Raw genomic sequence first — 10,322 nt, forward strand, 5'->3', positions numbered from 1 at the left:
CCCCCTGGTATGTCATCAGTCACTGTAGTTTTCTTTTCAAGACTGTGATCCAAGTGCAATCATAGGGTATGTGACATTTTGAGACTAGTATTTCTCACTTGGCATAATGTCTCGAAGAATCCAAGTGGTAGATATGTTTTGAGATATAATTGACCTGAAATATTAGTTTCAGGTATACAGCATAATGATTTGGTATATGTATATATTGATATGATCACAGTAAGTCTACTAACATCTGTCACCACACTGTTACACATGTTATTTATGAGAATTTGATGATTTGCTTTCAGCAACTTCCAAATATACCATACAGTAGTATAGTCATGTTGTATATTTTATCCCCGGGACTCCTTTTATAGCTGACAGCTTGTACCTTTTGACCACCTTCACCCAGTTTGTTCACCTTCCCCACTCCCTGCCTCTGGCAATCCCCAATACCTTTGAGTTTGTTTTTTCAGAATCCACACAAAAGTGAGATCATATGGTGTTTTTTTTCCCCGTCTGACTTATTTAACTGAGCATAATTCCCTCAGGGTCCATCCATGTCGTCACAAATGACAGGATGTCCTCTCTCATGGCTGAGTGGTATTCTGTTGTATATACCCACCATATTAATCCCATTCGTTCGTCAGTGAACATTTAGGTTGTTTCCATGTCTTGGCGACTGTAAATACTGTGGTGATGGACATGGAGGTACAGCTATCTTTTTGCATTAGTGTTTTTCTTTGGATAAATACCCAGAAGTGGATTGCTGGGTCATACGGTAGTTCGATTTAATTTTTTGAGGATGTCCATACTGTTTCCTATAGTGGCTGCATGTATCAATAGTTCCTATTTGTTGCTGAGCGTAACAATTTCCTGATGGTGCTTTTGGGACTGTGACTCCTCTCTCTAGGGCTAGATCCTGGTTCTCCTCTGAACTCGGTATTGATCTTGTTCAGCAATAATTACTGTCTAATTCCAGCCCCGAACTTTCTCTTCATTGAAGCAGCAAGTATAGCCAATGGGAATTTTGTCCTTTATCTCTGTGTAGCTTTTTTCTTCTAAAGATGTTATTCATTTGACAGAGCACAAGTACGCACAGTGGCAGGGAGAGGGAGAAGCAGGCTCTCTGCTGAGCAGGGAGCCCAACTCGGGGCTGGATCCCAGGGCCCTAGGATCATGACAGGAGCCGAAGGCAGCTGCCTTAATGGACTGAGCCACCCAGGTGCCCCTGCAGCTTTCTTTCTAGTAGGATATGATTTTTGCACACTCCAGTTTAATGCTTCCCTTGTTCAGGGTCTCGGGGCAAGTTCTAGAGGGACTGTAGACCACATGTGAAGCTGCCCGTTCTGATGTTTGGGGAGTCTTAGAACTCCGAAGGGATTTACATATTTCATGGAGAACTTGTAGCTTAAGACAAGGATTCTAATCTCACAGAACTCCATTCCAAACCATTCCAGGGTCTCTTCCTAGGCTCCTGAAGTCTCCACTTTCTCTCAGATGAGTCTCTTGACTTTCCAGGGTATTTCCAAGTTGTGGGTGATTTTAGAGTAATAAAATGGATTATAGTGCCTACAGTAAAAGCACTTTAGTTTCATTTAATCTTTATTACAACTTTATATGGAGGAGGGAGAGACTGGAATTGACAGGCTACTATGCCAGGCACTTCAGACGTATCATCGTATTTAATCTTCGTAACTTTATGGAAGAGGATTCTCATGTTCAACAGGAGTAACCTGCAGCTGAGAGATTAAATGAGCTAGGAAGTAGTGCATTAGGATTCAAACTCCTTCTACCATGCCCTCTGCAAAAACAAAGGGATCTAGGAAGGGAGAGGTATCCAATTTATATGATGTTCGTATTCGCTTTCTAAGGCTCTTGTAATAAAACACCACAAGTTGGGTGGCCTAAAAAACTGTTTTACAGGGGCGCCTGGGTGGCACAACGGCTGAGCGTCTGCCTTCGGCTCAGGGCATGATCCCGGCGTTACGGGATCGAGCCCCACATCAGGCTCCTCTGCTATGAGCCTGCTTCTTCCTCTCCCACTCCCCCTGCTTGTGTTCCCTCTGTCGCTGGCTGTCTCTCTCTCTGTCAACTAAATAAATAAAATCTTTAAAAAAAAAAAAAAAACTGTTTTACAGTTCTGAAAGCTTCAAGCCCAAAATCAAGGTATTGGCAGGGAATCCTTTCATCCCTCTTCCTGGCTTCTGATGGTTTGCTGCCAGTCTTTGGTATTCCTTGATTGGCAGCTGTAGAACTCTAATCTGTCTTGCTTGTCACATGGCATTTTCCTTGTGTCGGTCTTCATATGGCCAGTTCATGGGGGTGACACTCAGACTGGATTAAGGACCCACTCTACTCCAGTATGACAGCACCTTAACCATTTACATCAGCAGTGACCCTATTTTCAAATAAAATTAACGTTCTGAGATGCTGGGGGATGTGACACCTCAAGGGGATGTGATTCACACATAATGCCTGTATTGGGGTTCATATTGGACATTTAGACAATCACATGGTGGAAGTAACTTTCCTTACCCTCCCAGTTTTTTTTTTTTTAACTGTCAGATTTGGCTGCCTCACTCTCTAAAGCATTTTATTTTAAAGTAATTTGAAAAAATGCTTTTCCATAAGAGCCCCAGTAGGAATTATAATGCTCATATTCTAGTACAAACTTCATAATTGAGAAAATGGTTGAATTGAGAGAATGGTTGAATCCATGCCCCCCGAATAGTCCCCTGCATGGCAGTGTGAAGTTAGGTTAAACTTTGTAGTTTTCAGATTTCATCGTTTAGATGTCTATACTTTGTCTAATCTTATTTTCAGAGAAACCCCTTTTTGAGCACATGCTTTCTGACTCTTGTTCTGTCAAGCTCAAAATGTCAATAAGTTGTGGCTGCTATTCCATTTTTACAACATATTGAAGGAACTTAGCATTTTCTAAATTTTCTGTGAAAAGAGTGGAGAAGACTCAAATGGGGACTTTTGATCACCTATCTCAATGACTGTCATTGAGATTTTAATTCATTTTCTTCAATGACACAATGCTGTTTTAAAAACCGTTTTTATAAATTGGTATGGACATTTGCTCTATAGCAAAGTTAATTGGTTATTGCCTTCTTAAATTCAGCTTTCCCCTAAAAACACATCTTGTAAACTATCCCATGTGACTTACTGCCAGGTTGACTTTGAAATTCCAACTCCCTGGACCAGGATCATGCCTAATACACCTGTCTTACCTGTCCATCTCAATAAATATTTAATACAACTATGCATTTTACCCCGACAGTGCCTAAGTATCAATTCCCATTTTTGTAAAAATTAGCAACAAGTCTTTTCTAACGATGTTGGTAAAGAATATGCTCGAGTGTGTTAAAAGCCTATCTGATAACATTTTTTTTTTTTAAAGATTTTTTAAATTTATTTGACAGAGATAGAGACAGCGAGAGCGGGAACACAAGCAGGGGGAGTGGGAGAAGAAGAAGCAGACTCATAGCGGAGGAGCCTGATGTGGGGCTCGATCCCACAACGCCGGGATCACGCCCTGAGCCGAAGGCAGACGCTTAACCGCTGTGCCACCCAGGCGCCCCTATCTGATAATATTTTTGACAGAAAATCTAAGGTGTGAATATGATAAAATATGAAATCTTTAAAACTTTTTTAATGGAGTGACTCTAAAATAGCTAATTATCTGGTTCTTAATGTGTATTCCTGTCCTTACAGCAGAATCATCAGAAGCAGATGTGTAGGGCATTTTATATCAAACCAATCATATGACCACTTTCTCCTCTCATTGATTTTGACCAAACTTCTGTATGGTAATAGAATATCCCAGTGCATTACAATATTCAGGAGTTTCTTGGAGATAAAGATATTGCCATTTCTGAAAAATTTTTAGGTGACCTGAAGCAAGACAGTTATGTTTTAAAGATAAAGTTGAGAGAATGACCTAGAAATAAGAATTTTAGCATCTTAAGATTTTTTTTACTTGCAGAATATTTGGAAATTCAGTGTTTAACTATTGCTGCTCTATTTGTATTTGGCTATTTATACTGTCCAACAGTAGGCCAGAGTCCCAAAATATTGGGCCTCAGTATTTTATTCATCCAGAAACTCCTGGAGCTAATAGAAGGACAGGGTGGTGGTTGGGAGCATAGACTCTGAAGCCCTACTGCCAGCTGCTAATCATGTGACCTTGGGCCTCTGTGTACCCTCCTGAGGATTAAATTAAAGGAATCCGTCAAGTTCTCAGAGCAATGCTTGATACATAGTGAATGTTACTTGGGTCTTAACTATTCTTCCAGGCTGGCTTTGCTCCTGTATTAGCTCTGTGATCTAGGGCAAATCCTTTAAACTTATGTAAAATGTAAATAATAAAACCTAGTCACAAGCTCTTCATGAGGATTAAATTAGATATTTTATGTAGAAATCCCATGTGCCATATAGCTTACTGCTTTAGGCTATGTTGGACTATCTATATACTCTGAGGGTTTTATTCAAGACCTTCTGGTGACCAAAATCTGATTAATAGGCCTTCAAAGACTCTTACAACCCATTGTTCCCTGGGAGTTGTTTAGATACTGTGGACAATCTAAATCATTACTGCTAGTTTCACATGTTGTTATTACTGCAATATATCACCTATATATGTAGTATTGGAGTATATCCAACCACTTAAAATTCAAGCCATAATCAGTAGCTCATCAGACCAAAAAGTATCAAAATCTCGAGTAAAGATCAGGTAGGAGACACCTTCAATGTCCTCATTCTAAGACTCATGGCTTAAGGAAACCACTTGCTGTTAATAAAATAACAATCTATGGGTCGCCTGGGTGGCTTAGTTCTTAAGTGTCTGCCTTTGGCTCAGGTCATGATTCCAGGGTTCTGGGATCGAGCCCCACATTGGACTTCCCCACTGGGAGCCTGCTTCTCCCTCTTCCACTCTCCCTGCTTATGTTCCCTCTCTCTATGTCTGTCAAATAAAATCTTAAAAAAAAAATAAATTAAAAATAACAATCTGGTTATGTAAACCCGAGCCATGACTTTCGCAACGTTAGAGCTTTTAACTTAAGTATTGTCACCTGGGGTTCCTGGGTGGCTCAGATGGTTAAACAGCTGACTCTTGATTTCAGCTCGGGTCATGATCTCAGGGTTGTGAGATGAAGCCCCTTGTTGGTCTCTGCATTGGGTGTGGAGCCTACTTGATTCTCTTCTCCCTTGCTCCTCCCCCACCCATGTCCACATGCACAAGCTCTTAAAAACCAAAAATATTCAAAATTGTCACCTGAAACTAATAGGATATTGTATATCAATTATACAATTTTTAAAAAAGTAAAGTGTATCTTTGTGCTTTCCACTGTGGGTGGAAAAGTAATAGTTAAAATATAGCCTCATGTTTTATCGAAAAGGCAGGGTTTAAATATTCTGTTTTCTCTGAAGTTTATGAGAACTGCCTACATCCTTAGGAACAATTTGGGGACATTATAAGACTTAGCTGAGGTGATAATATCAAGTTTGGAAGGTAATATTCTTTAGCATTTGTGAGTGTAGTAATTTCAGAAGAGTGCTATAACCTTGTTTTGTGTTTCTAAGCAGCCTGACTTATTCGGTTTTTGGGTTTGCTGGTTCATTATGCGATCATCATTCCATATGGTGGTGGTATCTTCCAGCTCGTATTTTCATCCACCAGCACTAGCTTGTTGCCCATTTAATGATGCAGAAATTCAAATTCATGGATGGCAGTTTCTGATGTTAAAACACCATTGCAAATCTACCTAAGGAAAATGAGAATGTTTTTGTATTCAGGGCAAAATGAGTCTCTATGCTAAGGAAAAATTCTTGATCCTTCTTGATTCCCATACCATATAAAAACACCCAATTATAGAAGGCCTAAAATAAAAATTTTAGGGTTTGTAGCCTACTCTGAATTAAGGGAGGAATGTATTTTAACTCCAGCCATGTGTGTTAGGTTTACCAAATTGCCATAAATCTCTCATTTGTCAAAGTGATCCAAAGAGAACAAACATGTTTCTGCAGGTATCTCAGAGCTTCCCCCCAAGATTATTTTTTTAAACATCAAAATTAAGTTCTCTTAAATCCATCTATGATTTTCATGCTTTAAACATCTGGCACATGCTAGATTTCCTTAAACTGAAGATGGCAGAATCTAACACATGAGTTTAGCTATTTTGGTGGGTTAATGACCACTCAGAACCATCCCAAGCTGTGCGTTCCATCACTGAGCAGAATTCTAAACCGTCGGTACGAAGTCCATGAATCTCAAGGTATATAGCCTGGATGGGGACCTACTGCCATGTGTAGCGATGTGGCTACAGCCAGCATTCATGGTCTTTGAAACCATTACCAAGCAATGTTTCAGTTAGGATCCTTTCAGATACAGAAAGGTTGCCCAATCCTTTTTTTGGTAGGCTGGAGAGTGATGCCCATGACTGCTCAGTGGGTGCCTTTTCAGAAAGAGGTGAATGGGATTTTCTGTAAACCAGATGCTTAGCTTCCATTTCCATTTCTCATTACTTCTGTCTGGGAATTAGTCTTTTTCACACAGGTTGTATTACATGTCTTAAACTTTGTTGTGGGTTCATTTGTGGGATTGAAAATGGATTCTATTTCGTTGGCCCTCAGTTCCAGCTCTTTGTCATAGCCAGGCTGTATCCAAACTACTAGAAAAAGGTATAAGTGAAGTGGTGTAGCCACTGAGTGAATGGATTTTTTTTTTTTTGGGGGGGGGGCGAATGGCCACCCTTGTTTAAATACTTAGGTCCCAGATGTCTCACAAATGGCTGTTTTCAAAAGTTGTAAGAAAATTCATGCATCCTCATTTGAATAGGCTATTCTTGATTCTTCTGTTCTAGCACTAACAGAAAGCTCAGATCCTGTAATAAGACTTCATAGGTTTTATTCATGATACAAAGCCATGCTTCTAGGTATTTCCATATCCTTAAATGTTTTGAACCATACAAAATGTGCTTATTTGTTAAATATTTAAAAATCCATGTTTTTTTGTTCCCTGGAACATATATACATGAGCGGGAAGAGTATCCCTGATCCTCATTGGTCAGCTGCTATATCATCTGAAGGCTAAAATCTAGTGGCTGGGAGAAAGAACTTGATAGAACAGTTTTTAATTTCTGCCTCTAGCATTGACTTGCTGGAATAGCTGATATTGGTCACAAATCTTATGTGCCTCCTTTATCTCTGGATGGCAAGCACATATCCCTTTCTCTGCAGGTCAGCTGCAGATTTAATTAAGCCTGAGGAAGTAGCTGGATGCTTGTCCTGAAGTCATTAGGCAAGTAAGAACTTCAATTTACCCACCAAATAGACCAACCAGAAAGCCAAATGGCATTACTTTGCTCTTTCTCTTTGCCTCATTCTTTTCCTATCCAGATTTCAAAAACTTTTATTGCAAGAAATGAAATATTTCCTTAATGAAATCAAGAATATTTGTGTGTATATGGGCATAACCTCTCAGGTCTTGGCTCATCTTGGGGTGGATATCTAAGGAATGAAAGGAGGCAACATAGACAATATATTTTAGAATATGAGTAAATGATTTAGGTAGGTTGGGGGGGGCAATTATTGGCTGGGAGCTCTGAGAGTATTTTTTTCACAGCTGTGAGTCAAATGTAGAGTGACAAGAATCAGAGCAGTCCATCATGATATTCTTTGTGCACTGGTCAAAAATATTTTATGTATCATTTATAAAGTTTGTGCTATGTCTGTGTCATTCCCAAACACAGATTAAGCATAAAGAAATGCAAGGACACACGCTCACTTTCTTGTGGACTGCTGATACCCTGGGTCACATGGTACTTAGGTAGAATGATTCAAGTGCCCCTTCACAGCCAAGGAGCAGAAGACTCAGTTGAGTTTTTAATGTTCCATTGTTCAGTTGATGCATTTCACAGTTCTAACTCAAGCCACCCTCAGAATAGTTTCTCTTTCCACTCTTTTGAAAGAAAAGACAAGTTTTTAATATTTCTAAAAATGTGCATAGACGAATACTGCTTCATTGTCCTCTTCCTAGTTAAATTCATGAACCAGAGTCAGCTTTATCTTGAATCTGTCATTTTGGATTTTTCATCTGAAGTCCTTCCCACTGAATCTTTAGTGAAGGTAGACTTATTTCAGGTCTACAGATCATTGCATAGGTTTTCTCCAAATACCAAACTTCAGACTAACTTTATTCATTCTTAGTCATACCCCTGTGAAAGAGTCCTGCTCCTTTGCTTGCTTTCAAGGTTCAAAACAACCCAGTTGTTAAAAACTATCCTTTTCTTTGATCTTGGAACATCATCTTTCCAGATTATCTCATGTGCTCTATAACACTCTGAATTACCTTCTAACCTGTAGGTTTCTTAATTATCCTTAGTCAGTGGTGGTTGTTCATACCCAGAAATCAAACATCTCTCTATATTCTGCCTTAGCTAAGTAGCTAAAGCATATAGTCAATACAGAATGATGTAACTTCAAGAGGGAGTAACAGTGTGGTCAGATGAGGACCACATGGCTCTCTACCCAAGGTGCCATTATGTTGTGTTATTACTATAGTTCATGATCTACTCTCCTATTTTCAGCACTTCATAGATTTGGAAAGGCTGACTCATGCTAATCAAAATTTCATGACACTGAAGTATATAAACCATAAGGAACATTTAGAACAGGGATATGCTTTTCTCATGATGGAGAGGCATACATCTACCAGCTTCCCTGAGAAGTGGACCCAACTAGAGTTGCCTAGTGAGTGGAGTGAAGAGGCAGCCTTGAGGCATATTTCAACAAAGCTATTCTAAACCTGTTGAACCATCCATCATTATAGATTGCTATGAGAACCAAAAAGTAGGGCTTTTATGGGATTGGATAAAGTCAACTTTAGGCTCTTCATCCTCCTTCCCTATTCTTGAAGCTGATTGTCCTCCTCTTGTTCATTTTTTTCCTCCAGGTGGGATACAGTTGTATTACTGCCTTAAAAATCCTAAACCTCTTCCAAATTTGCTTTCCTTCCTATTGTATTCAGGTCTCTAGTTTCTTGAGATACAAATTTAGAGAACCTCCTGGGTAGGTACTACTGAAAAGGCTGATCTTGTCTATTGTTTATAGACTTATTCAGTTCCCAGGTGGGTGGCTGATCTTGATGTCTCCATGGTCCACCAACATATAATTAAATACTAAATTATTTGCAGGTTGACAAAACACCTATGCTTTCTAACCAACTTTAGTGTTTTATAAAATAGAAAAATGAAGGTATTTGATGCAAATACTCAATAGTAGTGAAACTGGAGACTATAGAAGCTCAGCTGTAATTCTGTAGATCCTTAGTCATTAACCAAATAAACTTGTGGAAATTCCTTCACTGTATCCCAACTGCTAATTATGCAATAGAAATCTGACAAGGGATTCACTGTTTTATGGAATAATCTAACATCTTGAGGCTCTAAAGTGTTAGAAAATCATTTCTTATTGAGGTTATTGGTAAAAGCTTTAGATTCATTTATAAATGAGGGTAGTTTTCCACGACTCTTGTAGGAGAGAGAATTTTCCTCTGCCTTTCAAGATTCCTCTAGCTGGACTAAGAATCATTGACATAGACTAACAGTAGGAAATCAATTTTGTATGTGGACTCCACAATGAAATGGACATTCCAAAGATAGGCAAAATGAGGTATGTCACTTTAAGGAGAGTAGGATTTTCTACTGTCTTAGGTCTTTGTGCCTCTCACAGACCTTCGAGTAGTGCTATGTTGGGACAGAGCATCTAGAAGTTTACAACCTCTGTTCCGTAGGAGCCACTATGAGGAGGTCTCGGGGGAAAATTTGCTGTTTTCAGTGGAAAACGAGTGGCAGTTACTAATTATGACTGTGTACTTTGGATCTAGATTTGCTGCACTTTTTAATAGTAAGACACCAACTGCTGAAGAAATAAGGATGTTTTAATTTATTAAACAGATGTGAAAAGGAACATTTTAAGAGGGGTGGTCTCTTTGGAAAATGGATCAAACTCTTGAATTCATACTAGATATGTTTGTAAATAAAGGCATGAATCCTTAATGTCTCTTTTTGAAAATGAAATGTAGTTGTTTACTTTTTAGTTTGAGAAATAGTCCAGTATTTGGTCAAAATATGTGTGATTTAGCTTGTTTCTTGGTTTTAAATTTTGAGATATCCTTTGATTATTAGGTCAGGACCTTGGTAATTTTTTATTAAAAAATGCAAACTGGGGTACCTTGGTGGCTCAGTTGAGCGTCTGACTCTTGATTTCAGCTCAGGTCATGATTTCAGGGTGGCGGGATCAAGCCCCGCAAGGGGCTCTGCTAGGTGTGG

At 39.1% G+C, this 10,322-nt stretch overlaps 1 pseudogene; it reads left to right on the forward strand.

Annotated features, from left to right (window-relative positions):
• The first annotated feature begins 9,739 nt into the window (after positions 1–9,739).
• On the forward strand, positions 9,740–9,924 carry LOC113253136 (cytochrome c oxidase subunit 7C, mitochondrial-like; annotated as a pseudogene).
• The last annotated feature ends 398 nt before the right edge of the window (positions 9,925–10,322 follow it).

The sequence above is a fragment of the Ursus arctos genome, unplaced genomic scaffold (genome assembly GCF_023065955.2).
Source record: "Ursus arctos isolate Adak ecotype North America unplaced genomic scaffold, UrsArc2.0 scaffold_17, whole genome shotgun sequence".
Taxonomy (NCBI): domain Eukaryota; kingdom Metazoa; phylum Chordata; class Mammalia; order Carnivora; family Ursidae; genus Ursus; species Ursus arctos.